The sequence below is a fragment of the Aptenodytes forsteri genome, unplaced genomic scaffold, assembly GCF_000699145.1.
Source record: "Aptenodytes forsteri isolate BGI_AS27 unplaced genomic scaffold, ASM69914v1 Scaffold15, whole genome shotgun sequence".
Classification (NCBI taxonomy): domain Eukaryota; kingdom Metazoa; phylum Chordata; class Aves; order Sphenisciformes; family Spheniscidae; genus Aptenodytes; species Aptenodytes forsteri.
The window spans coordinates 9,052,796-9,063,805 of record NW_008795129.1 but is presented as its reverse complement, the minus strand read 5'-3'; positions in this window follow the sequence as shown (position 1 = coordinate 9,063,805).

Here is an 11,010-nt window from a genome sequence, read left to right as displayed (position 1 = left end):
GTGGGTGGGTGGGGGGGGGGGGGGGGGGAACTTCAAATGCTTCAAGAAATCACACATACTCTTTGATAATTAACTTAATGACATAAATAAGTACTCTTCTCATATGTACTCGGAATATACTGCCAGATTCAGTGGTGTATCATCCTCCTTATCCTCACAGCCTCTCAGTATCTGAACTACCATCTTCTAACCCTTTTGACTGAAAAGACACATCTTCCCCCATTAGTCTCTCACGCTTGCTGTGACTTGGCAGAAGATTCTCACTTTAATCCGTTTCACTAAATTCCAGCATAATCTGGGGAAATCGGAAGCCAGTGTTCCTTAACAGGTTGGTTCAATTCTTGTAGGCACTGAGGCCAAGACTTCTTTCTTCATTGCTGTTTAGCAGGTTGCTCTATTGGAATGAGCTGTAAAACTAGAAGTATTTGTGCCAAAGTTTGCTCAGCATTTCAGCCATTTAAATTCTTTCTGCTTTACTAATTTAAAGCGTAGGCTTTACTAATTCACTTTGAGGCCTTATTCAAGAGCTTGAGTAATATAGCTCACTTTCTGGAAAGGCAACAATCACAAGGCATGTGCGCAAAGAGAGTATTACTGCACGTGGGGAAAAAAAAATCTGTTCTGTAAACAGGGATGAACTATCTCCATTAGATCATGGCCCCTATACCTCAGGAAGGTTTGAAGATCTGCGTCTTTGTCCATTCTTGCCAGTTAGTTATTCGCGTGCTCTGGATATTTAATTGCTTTTGCACCTCTGAATATTGTGAGCATAAAGCAGTTATTCCTGGTTGTGCTATACTAAGTAGTTCAGTAGAAAATTTCCATTCCAGAATGACTAAAAGCAAATAGTGGACATGACTTGAAACTGCCTCAACTAAACAGCTCAGCAACACCTGTCAAAACATATCTTGCAGGCACCTCATTTAATGCTGGATGACTAAGCCATGGAAAAGCAATTGCCTCAGCAGTGGGCCTCCATAGGAAGTACTATGCTTATTTAAAAATAAATTATGCAACTTATTTCCAGCTTCAGACCACTCTGATACAGCATGCACAGCTTGATGTTTTGGGAGTTTTGTGGTTTTCAATTGCTCTTCCACTCTTACTACAACTCAGTAACACTTAGCAGCAGCTAATGGGAGCTGGTAGATATTGACACGCTGATCCAGGTATTGACTGTATGTCTAAGGACTATTTACGATTTTGTGAGGTAATTGTCATTTCTTTGCCATGAATCATTACAAGAAGCTAGTATCTGTACTCACTACCTCTGCAAGAGCCTCCCCTGCTACTTTTCCAGACACTTCTCATACACACAAGTATACATAAAATAGCACGGAATCAAAAATGTTTTTATTTTGATGAAAATTAAGAGTGGTTTTGGGTTTTTTTTTCTGCAGCAAAGTGGTAGCTGGTTCAGAAGTGTTTGACTAACTTGATAGAAGAAAATCTCTACCACCTTACCTCCCTTGCATAGTTCTAGGTTAAGATCCCATGGGTAATTCCAAGTTTGTTACTAGTGATAGTTTGCAGCATTACTCTTGCTCTGTTTCAAACAACAAGACCACCATGCAGGAGCAAAGTCCTGCTTCTTCAGTGTATTTGCACTTCAGCTTCAAGGATTTTTATTTTTTTTAATCCAAGACAGATGTTGGTTAAATATACATAACATTATAATAACTCCCTCTGGATGAGAAGCATTGCAGAAGCTTTATGCAATGCAAGTTACATGATGAAAGCCTTTTGGAGAGGGGAGGGATTGAGGGAATAAAAACTTACTGGAAGATCATTTCAGAGGTAGAAAAAAATGCCATTTTGACATACTGCATCTGAGACTTGGACCAAATTCCCTCAGTACCAAGCTATGAATGGCTACTGGGATTTCTCATAACCAACGCAATAGCAATTCTTTTGACTGCTGAGAGGGGCATAGAAAATTGTTGCTAACCTATAAGGATAATTCAGCCTGAACTTCATTAAACAAAGGGTTTGTTTTTTTCTTAAATTCTTTGGTACCCTTTAAATGCAAAGCGGTGCCTTTTTGTTTTGTCAGTGGTTTCTTTTGAAAAAGCAATGGTGTCTTTTAACTGCAGGGTTCTCTACCCCAGAGTGTTGTTAAATTTCAAGGTACTATAAAAATGAAAGTACTTTCCACTTGGCATAAATTAAATACTGTGCAATGCAACTGACCTTCCCACATTACCAAGTGCTGTCTCCTATTGCAAGACACAGAATTGTGCTACGTATTTAAGTCGCATACCACCTTGCTGGTAACTAGGCTTCTTTTCCCATCTCATTTCCAAGAGAATGAAAATGCAAACTAACTTACGGAGTAAATTCACAAGTGATTTCAAAAGTACAGGTGCTTGCATTTCTTTGTTCAGCTCTAGATGTTGTTCTATTTTCCTTCCAAACAGAAAGCTCTTCTGGTTAAGAGGTGGTGAGACTCATTACACAGATTTTTTTTTTTTTTTTTTTTTTTTTTTTTTTTTTTTTTTTTTTTTTTTTTTTTTTTTTTTTTTTTTTTTTTTTTTTTTTTTTTTTTTTTTTTTTTTTTTTTTTTTTTTTTTTTTTTTTTTTTTTTTTTTTTTTTTTTTTTTTTTTTTTTTTTTTTTTTTTTTTTTTTTTTTTTTTTTTTTTTTTTTTTTTTTTTTTTTTTTTTTTTTTTTTTTTTTTTTTTTTTTTTTTTTTTTTTTTTTTTTTTTTTTTTTTTTTTTTTTTTTTTTAATACATTTGTAACACTTACATGTAGCTACTTATATGCCAAATGACAGAAAATGTATGTGTATTTCCTGAGCCTTCAGGTCTTAAGCTATTTTGGATAGAGTTGGAGTAGGTGATCACAGACAGTCTGTAACATTCCTCTCAGCAACTCCTGCTCGGGGCATTTCCCTTCTTGCTGAGCTAAATCACATACACTATGTGTTGGAATCCCTTTATGTAACACTTAAGAGTAGAGTCATTAGCAGCCCACAGAAATATTTTGTCGTAATCTACAGATTAGGACCAAGAAAAATATAAAACAGCTTTACTAGTGGAATCTTTGGAGACATTTTAGAGACAATGGAAATTGCCCCAGATATCAGGGATCATCTTGTCTCCCCAAAAATGTGAGTATCATGGGGCCTTTCTTGACCAAGCATGAATCTCGAGTACATCCTCTGCAAAGGTCAATACCACGTGGCTTGCAGCACTGAGCTCTCTGCGCCTCAGTCTTTTTGAGTAGCAAGACAGGGAAAAATCCCTGTGTGGAAAACTGCAATTGCAGATAATGTAATTATAGGAGACTGTTAGAATGGGAAACAATACTGCGGACACCTCCCAAAACTGTGTGAGATACAAGTATTCACTAACTTTACTAGCTTCTTACTGTCAAAATGGTGGCCAAAGTCCTTACTTATTGCAGCTGGCATTCAGATGTTATATAGGTAATTATTTGCAAACCTGCACTTGACAAGCAGAATGTGTCTTCCATAGTTATCCTCTTTGTCCTTGTTACCACATTAATTAAATCCCATAAACCTCACTTAGAGTGTCTCATCATTGAGGAATACAACCATTTATGGCATCCACATATGAAGAGTTTAAAGAAAGTCAAAACAAATCATGCTGTATAGTAAGCTGGACACCTTCAAAAGCCTGCTAGACAGTCAGCTTTAGGAGCCTCATTACAGGGTAATTAGTTGCATCTGGATATTCCTCAGGAGCAAATTAACAAAGTATTTTAAAAAGCATTGCATAAGACTTGAATTCATCCCTTTTGGCAGCTGCATAATCATCATCTGGGAAGGCATGTAATCCTTTTCTTGCACCTAATGTGTTCTTATGAGTGGCAGCCACTGAGCCAATGTTGAAACACGTTTGCATACATATGAACATGACCAAAAGAAACTGAGTATTTATACATCAGCCATGATGTGCAGGGTGGATGGTGGGTTTTAGTTTTGTTTTGGTTCTGTTCTGTTTTTAAAAGAACGAGGCTTGTGGTATCGCGCACCACAGGGAAGGCACAAAAGGCCTAAGCAAGTTGAATTCAGTGTGTGGCAGTTCTGCTCCAGTCAGAAAGCAAATAAATATACAGAAATGTAATTATGATAAATCAAATATGCACCACAATTATATGGCACATGGCAAGCAGACTCCAAAAGTGAGTGGTGTATTTTTGCATCCTAACATTTATTGTATTCCCAAAGCAGATTCTTTCCTTATTATGGCACTTTTGAGATGTAATTAGATGGCCTCAAAATATATTTTTTTTTTCTGTAACAACCCTTTTTTGAAAGTCAAGTCTCTTTCTTTACCAATTGACTTGTGGAGGAACTGAACAGTATCATCATCAAAATACAGTAACATGACTTAATATTCCCTGTCCAATAGGTAAGGAAGCAGAAGAATGGGGAGAGTGTACAATGAAGTTCTCAATGCTATTAACAGGTGAACTTGGTGCTACGTCTGAAGTAGTGCCTATAGTTCATTTTGTCTTTCAAAATATATTAGCATTAAAAAAGGAAACATCTAATCAGTTTATACCCCCCCCCATGCACACACACAAAACAAAATCTGCCTTTTTGCTCAATACTGATACCAAAAGGGAGATACTGGAGCGGCAGCCTACTGTATTGGCCATCCTGCCCTTCACACACTGTTCTCTTCATCTTGTGCAGGGGTCTCACCTGGCTGGAGATAGCAGTGCATGCTGAAAAGCTAGAGGATGTGAAGAACCACTTGGTGAAGCACAATCAGCTAGTGACTGAAGTGTGAGGGATGCTACAGGCAGTGACTGCAGGGTCACTTTTATCTGCACAATCTGATTTTTCAGTCCCAGAAGTCTGACAAACAAATTCCCTTTTCCATCTACAGAAACAAAGCAACCACTTGACAACATAAATTGTGAATCCTAATGGAGCAGTGGGGTTTCTTGAGCGTATTTGACAAGTTTGTCACAGCTGAATGTTCTTGCAGATTAAATTTCAGCTGGTTCAAGGCGCAGTTACGCAGCTCAGGTATGGTCTTTGCTGGATGAGCAGATGCACATAGAGGAACTCTGTGATGGAGTAAGCCATGGATATGCCACCCGATACTTCAAATTGTACTGCACCTTGCCTACTCCTACTTTCCACATGATCGCTGGATGCTAGTGGGATTCTTTTGGGTGAGACCCTGATGCTCCTGCCTTCAGGCTCAGTTGCCTCAACAGGAAGCACCTGCAGTCCACAGCAGGTGCCTCTGCTTTGGGGCCTGACCACCACTTGTTGCTAACAGCTCATCCAGGCAGCAAGGGTAACCTGCTCCCAGCTCAAGCAGCAGGATAGGTGGTATAAGGACTGCTGGGGGAAAGCTCAGAGCTGGGCTGAGACCCTCTTTCCCTTACTCTTATTTAATGATACATACAAAAAAGGGATCTGTACACCTGAGAGGGTGCCAGCTTACTGCACACCTGCACCAGGGCTCTGTTCTTGGGGCACTGGGCAACTACAGAGCTTTGAGCTGACCTGAAAGTAATTACTTTGTACTGGAGCCAGTCTGGCTCTCTCTTCCCTCTCTTCCTCTGGGAGGGAAGCCAAGTCCAGTTCTCCTAGGACATAGGAAAGGCCCATGAGTCATGCTGTAGAGTCAGAGGCATAAAGGGCACAGGGTGCCCTCTGCCATCGCTGTACGGTGAAAGCACAGCCTAAATGCAGATAGCTGAGTTAGCTGGTATTTGCTTCAAGTAAGGATGGGGTCGAGACTAATCTGCTCTATGGAACAAGTTTCACGCACTTTTTTTTTCCCCAGCAGGCACAATATTTTTATTTTAAAATCCTCTGTCTTTAGTGGTGCATTATAAGACTGACACCAAAATGCAGACAGACCACAGTGCAACAGCTTTACAGAGGCCAGGTTAGCCTCAGAGTCTGCAAAATAACAAAAGATATAAATGAGAGCATTGTGGCAGGATTCTGGAACCGTACCAACTGCTTGGCAGAAAAGAGATAGATTTCATATCATGTCTAGAACAAGAGCATCCCTCCTTATCACAGCTGTGGTTGTAAAGTAAGCCTAGAGCAGATGCTGGAATTTTAAAATTCTGCATTAATCTGAAAGCAGATCTAGGCTCCCAGCAGGTAAAATGCTAGGACTTGCCAGCACTTTGTTTTCTTTTTCCTGCTTCTGCTGTTCCTGCCAGTAGTTACGGTCCTGCTGAAAAGTTACTTTTAAAGGTCAGAGATAAAGATAGTTGGATATGGATTTGCAATCCTGAACACATGCAGTATTTGAGAAGATGATCTGGTCTCATATTCTGGTTCAGTCCTTTCATAGTTGACCTCCCCATTTTCCAACTGTGTAGGAATTGTAGATTTTGGCTAATCCTTCTCGTTTGCCTCTGGTGGTTGGAGTTTTTTCCATTGACAGCAGTTCATCAGTACAGCTAAACAAAATCACTGTAAGCTGTCAAACAGAAGACAAATGAGAGCTTACAAAATAGAATACTCGCTGAACTGAGACAAAACTTCCAGCACCGATAATGATGATGGCGGGGAGCAGAGACTGTCTAGTTATAATTGCCAATTTAGCAACAGCTGAGCCTGTACTTATCTGAATTGGTACTTCTGCTAAATTCATGATGTTTTTGTCCTGGGCTAAGCCTTGACGTTAGCAGACACAATGCAAATGCAGTATTCCAGGGATAACTCCTCTCTCAAAAACCAGCAGGTGGTCAGACTGAGGACTGAATCCTAGGGGAAGATTGCTTTTTTCCCTCATGTGGCTCCTGCTGTTGAGCTGAGATTTTTTTGATTCTGCCTGCAAGCATCAAGGTGATGAGCATGCACTGATTTTTTCAGTAGAGGTTTGTAACTGTTCTCAGTTCCAGCCTTCGCCTTTTTTTCCAAGACCAAAACATAAATTCACTTTTCTTTTTGTTGAAAACTTCCATGTTGTGCTCTTGAAGTCCTGTCTAGATAATGGCTTATCTTTGGATTGTACCTCATAACACCGTCATTCTGTTTTATCATAAAGTGGTTGCCACAAACACTGGTGAATAAATTGTAAATATGCCTTATTCTATCAAGGATAGGTGATTTGTGGGAGATAATTACTGTTTAACCTGTTGATTCGCTCTCTCATCAAGAGATGTTTCAAGTTAATGAACAGTGTATAAAAGGATATATAAAAATATGCAAGAACTATTTGCCTGAAATAAATTTTGCCCCAATGCAGTAAAGTGCAGACAAGAGTGCGGGAACAAAACAAATCCACTTGCCCTTTTAAATGAAAACCAGTGTCTCAGGGGGATTTATATGACAGCAGTTACTCTCTCATAATCTAAAAATAATCATCAACTATAACATTACGCATAGGAAGTCCAAGTAAGAAAGAGCATGGTTAGTGTATCGATGATGTTAGTATACAACACAGCATACCTAGAACAGAAAAAGAATACAGAATCCTGAAATTAAACTTAGACTATTCATTACAAGAACGGGGATGGTGAGAAACTGGAGTAAGAAACAATCTTTTCTCCTTTCATGTACAGGTATACCGCTGTCCATTTTGGGACAGCAACCTTCTAACAGCCGTCTAACCCGCGTTGTATACAGGAGGAACCGTGGCCCTTCTCCAAGCTGACAGTTATTCTAGTCCCATAAATAGCTTGCTATAAATTATGCCAGAGAAAAATAAAGTTGGAGGGATGACACAAAAATAAGCTATAGGATACAGACAAGGGAGAAAGTTGCCTTCAGCTGAAATTTGAAATGTTACAGACCAACGTGCCGCATCCTAAAAGGCTTTGACAGGCCTGTCATCAGCAAGGGTGTAATTTCCCTTCCCATCATACATTCTCTAAGTCATGGCTGCAGGCCTTTCTTCTTTTAATATGGGTAGCATGTTCGGTTTGCAGTTTGGAGCTGAGGCAGATCATAGGCGTTTATACTGCCTGTGGTCTGAGGCATCAATATGTAAACCAGCTTTGACCAAAAATGCTGCGCTTGACCTCATGTGGTGAGTCCTGCCGGAAGGGGCCGGGGCTGGCGGCACCCATTCTGCTTGGAGCACGTGTGCGTCGGGCAGCGGGAGTGCAAGTCTGTAGCAGAGAGGGTCAGAAGAACAGAGCTTAGCAAGGACGCTTTAACTTTCTGAGTCTTCCTCTTTAATATGCAAGTAAACATCACTTCAGACTTGCATCACGGTGGTTAGTAGGCGTAAGTAGGTCTAAGGCCATTCAAGCTGACAAATCTGTGACTCATCTCTCCTCTGTATTGGGGTGATACGCTTTCTGCATTAACCGAGGTCTTTGAAATAAAAAAACGACAAAGGAAAGACGAAAGGGAATTTAACAAAATGTCATAATTAATTCAACAACATTTTAAATCACCAACTGCAATGTTATTCAGTTTCGGTGAATGGGAAATTAAATAATTCAAAATATTTCAACTCTCACAGAGCAATTATTCAATTGAAAGCTCAAAAGTTCAGATCAATCTTCAGAGGGGTATATTTCTAATGGACAGGACTTCTCTCAAGCCAAGAACATGTATTATCTCTGCAATGTTCTTTTCAAGCTTGCAGCTCTGGAGAGCACAATTTAGTCGTCTGTCAGATTTTATGCACTTCTTGCCAGGGTATCATTTATATCTTATTTCTCCAAACCAGAAAAAAACCCTATTTTTAGAAAGAGAGAGCAAGCAGACTAAAGCTCTTAAATACAAATCTGCTGATTCAGAGTCCTTTCTCCATTTTCTGTATCTCCTTCAACCACATTGCCTTGTATTTACCCTGAAGTTAAACCAGTCAGATGAGCTTTTGCTCTCTGTGACAGAATTACAGAAAACAGGATAAGCAGTTTATCCTTTCAATGTCCAAACCAGGCATCTCTTCCAAGCAGATGTATTAGCGAGCCACCACAGCCAGGTGCCGCCCAGGGATGCTCACACCCAGTGGTGAGCCTCACTCAGGGGAAAAGGAAGCTCCCGCTGCATGACAAAGAGCAGAGAAAGGGGCAGACAATTCCCGTATTGCTGTGTAATTCTGTTCTTCACTGTGCAAAGTATGCGATTAATGAGTGTTACCCACTGCTGCCAAGCAATTTCTCTTCTGGTGCTCTGTAGTGAAGGCTCATACTGCTCTTCTTTCCCCAGCACTCATCTGCTTGCACATACCTACGCGTCCACAGAGTTCCCCCAGACTAGAAAGTCTAGAGACAAGGGGAGACTATTAGCACAAATTTTGGGAGATGAATGTGCAGGATCCTTTCTGTTCAAGGCTAAGTCGACCTTAAGTTACAGAGCTCTGAGAGGAAATGTTTCCTCCTCCTCCACTCCCACCTGACACAAGAAAGCTGCTACTGCCACCAAGTCGCCAGGTATTTCCTTTAATAAGACCATGTTTCCAATTCCTAAGAACCTTGTCAAACTTCAAACGCCATGCTACGTGGCCCACAGTGAGTAACTATGGAAGATTTCTTCTGTGATAGTTTGGTCACTTTCTGAGAAATTGTGTCAGGTCTCAGAGAGTCTGAAAGTTTGAAGCAGGGAACTGAAAATTAGGTGTAGGGAGGACTTCAGATTGGTGGTTGAGGTGGTGGATATTGTGACTTGTATGAAGAGTTTTCCCAAACACCTTGAAAATTTGAAGGTTGAAGCTGCTCAGCTGTGCTTTGATGAAACCGAACTGGAATTTCCCAAGGGTTTTTTCTGTAAGAGGGGCACATTAAGAGAAGAAATGGGTCTTAGCACCTTATCGCTACCTGCAGTGCTGTATAGCTGGACCTGAAAGCAGAAAGTCTGTCCTCCAGAGCTCTCAATGACATCCTTGCTTAGCCTATTCTACTCAAAGGCAAAAGATAAAATGTGGATTCAGCAACAGTTGTAGTGAATGAAGGACAAGGAGGTTGGGGACCAAGTAGTCACTGAGAAAAATGGGTAAGAGATTGCAGGCATCAATCTGTGACACAGAGCCTGGGAGCCACAGAAGGGCTTGGGGCTCAGGGTGCGGGGGCCAGTGGATCACAGATTGGATGAAGGAGGCAGGTGACAAAGGGGTGAGATGAGGACCGAGACTGGCCAGGGGAGAAGGATGTGGATCCAGAGACGTGGAGGGAGGGGATGGTCACAGTGTGTGCCTCAGCGCCTTTGCTGCTCCCCGGCACCTGGAAATGCCAGTGATGTGGGCTTATCACACAGACACACGTCCTCACCGCTGGCACATCCAGCACGTGACGGATCCTGTGGCTCTCCCCCATGAGATAACGTGTGTCCGTGTCACCAAGGTAATACATAATGAAAGCTGCTCCCTCCCCCAGTTTCCCTTTTCATTTGAACACTTGGCAATTACACCCCCAAGTCTGTGCTACGGGCGCTTCACTGCCAAGCTCCCCATGATGCCAAATGCTAGGAAATACCAGAATCACGGTGGCTTATGCAACCTTATTTCTCCCCCCCTTTTGTGAAAGGATCTGTCCGTGACGTGACCATTCACTCTTTTCCACAGCCCCCTGCATGCCACTCTTTGAAACCTGCTTCGAAGGCAAAATTGCTGCTGTTTTCCTGAGTTTCCCTGTGGTGCCTGTTGCTACAGTGCCAAGCACTCCACAAGCACAACCTTCCCCAGGGCTGGGTGGGGAGCGAGCAGCACGGGGGGATCTGCAGTGCCGACGAATTTAGATAATCCCTCTTGTGTTTCCCTGTGGTGCCTGTTGCTACAGTGCCAAGCACTCCACAAGTACAACCTTCCCCAGGGCTGGGTGGGGAGCGAGCAGCACGGGGGGTCTGCAGTGCCGACGAATTTAGATAATCCCTCTTGTGATGCCCGTGATTTGATATATTTTTTTTACTCAGAATAACGGGCATCACATCAGTCTCACAATCCATGCACGGCAAAGCCGCAGCTCCACTTGCTGCTCTCGATGCTGCTGCAAATTACCCCCCTGTTAATTCGTGGACAGCCCCCCACCCCCTAAAAAAAGAGAGGCGGCTGTGACACAAAATGGAGCCTGGGGCACCCCACGGCCCGCAGAGGCCCGGCTGTCCC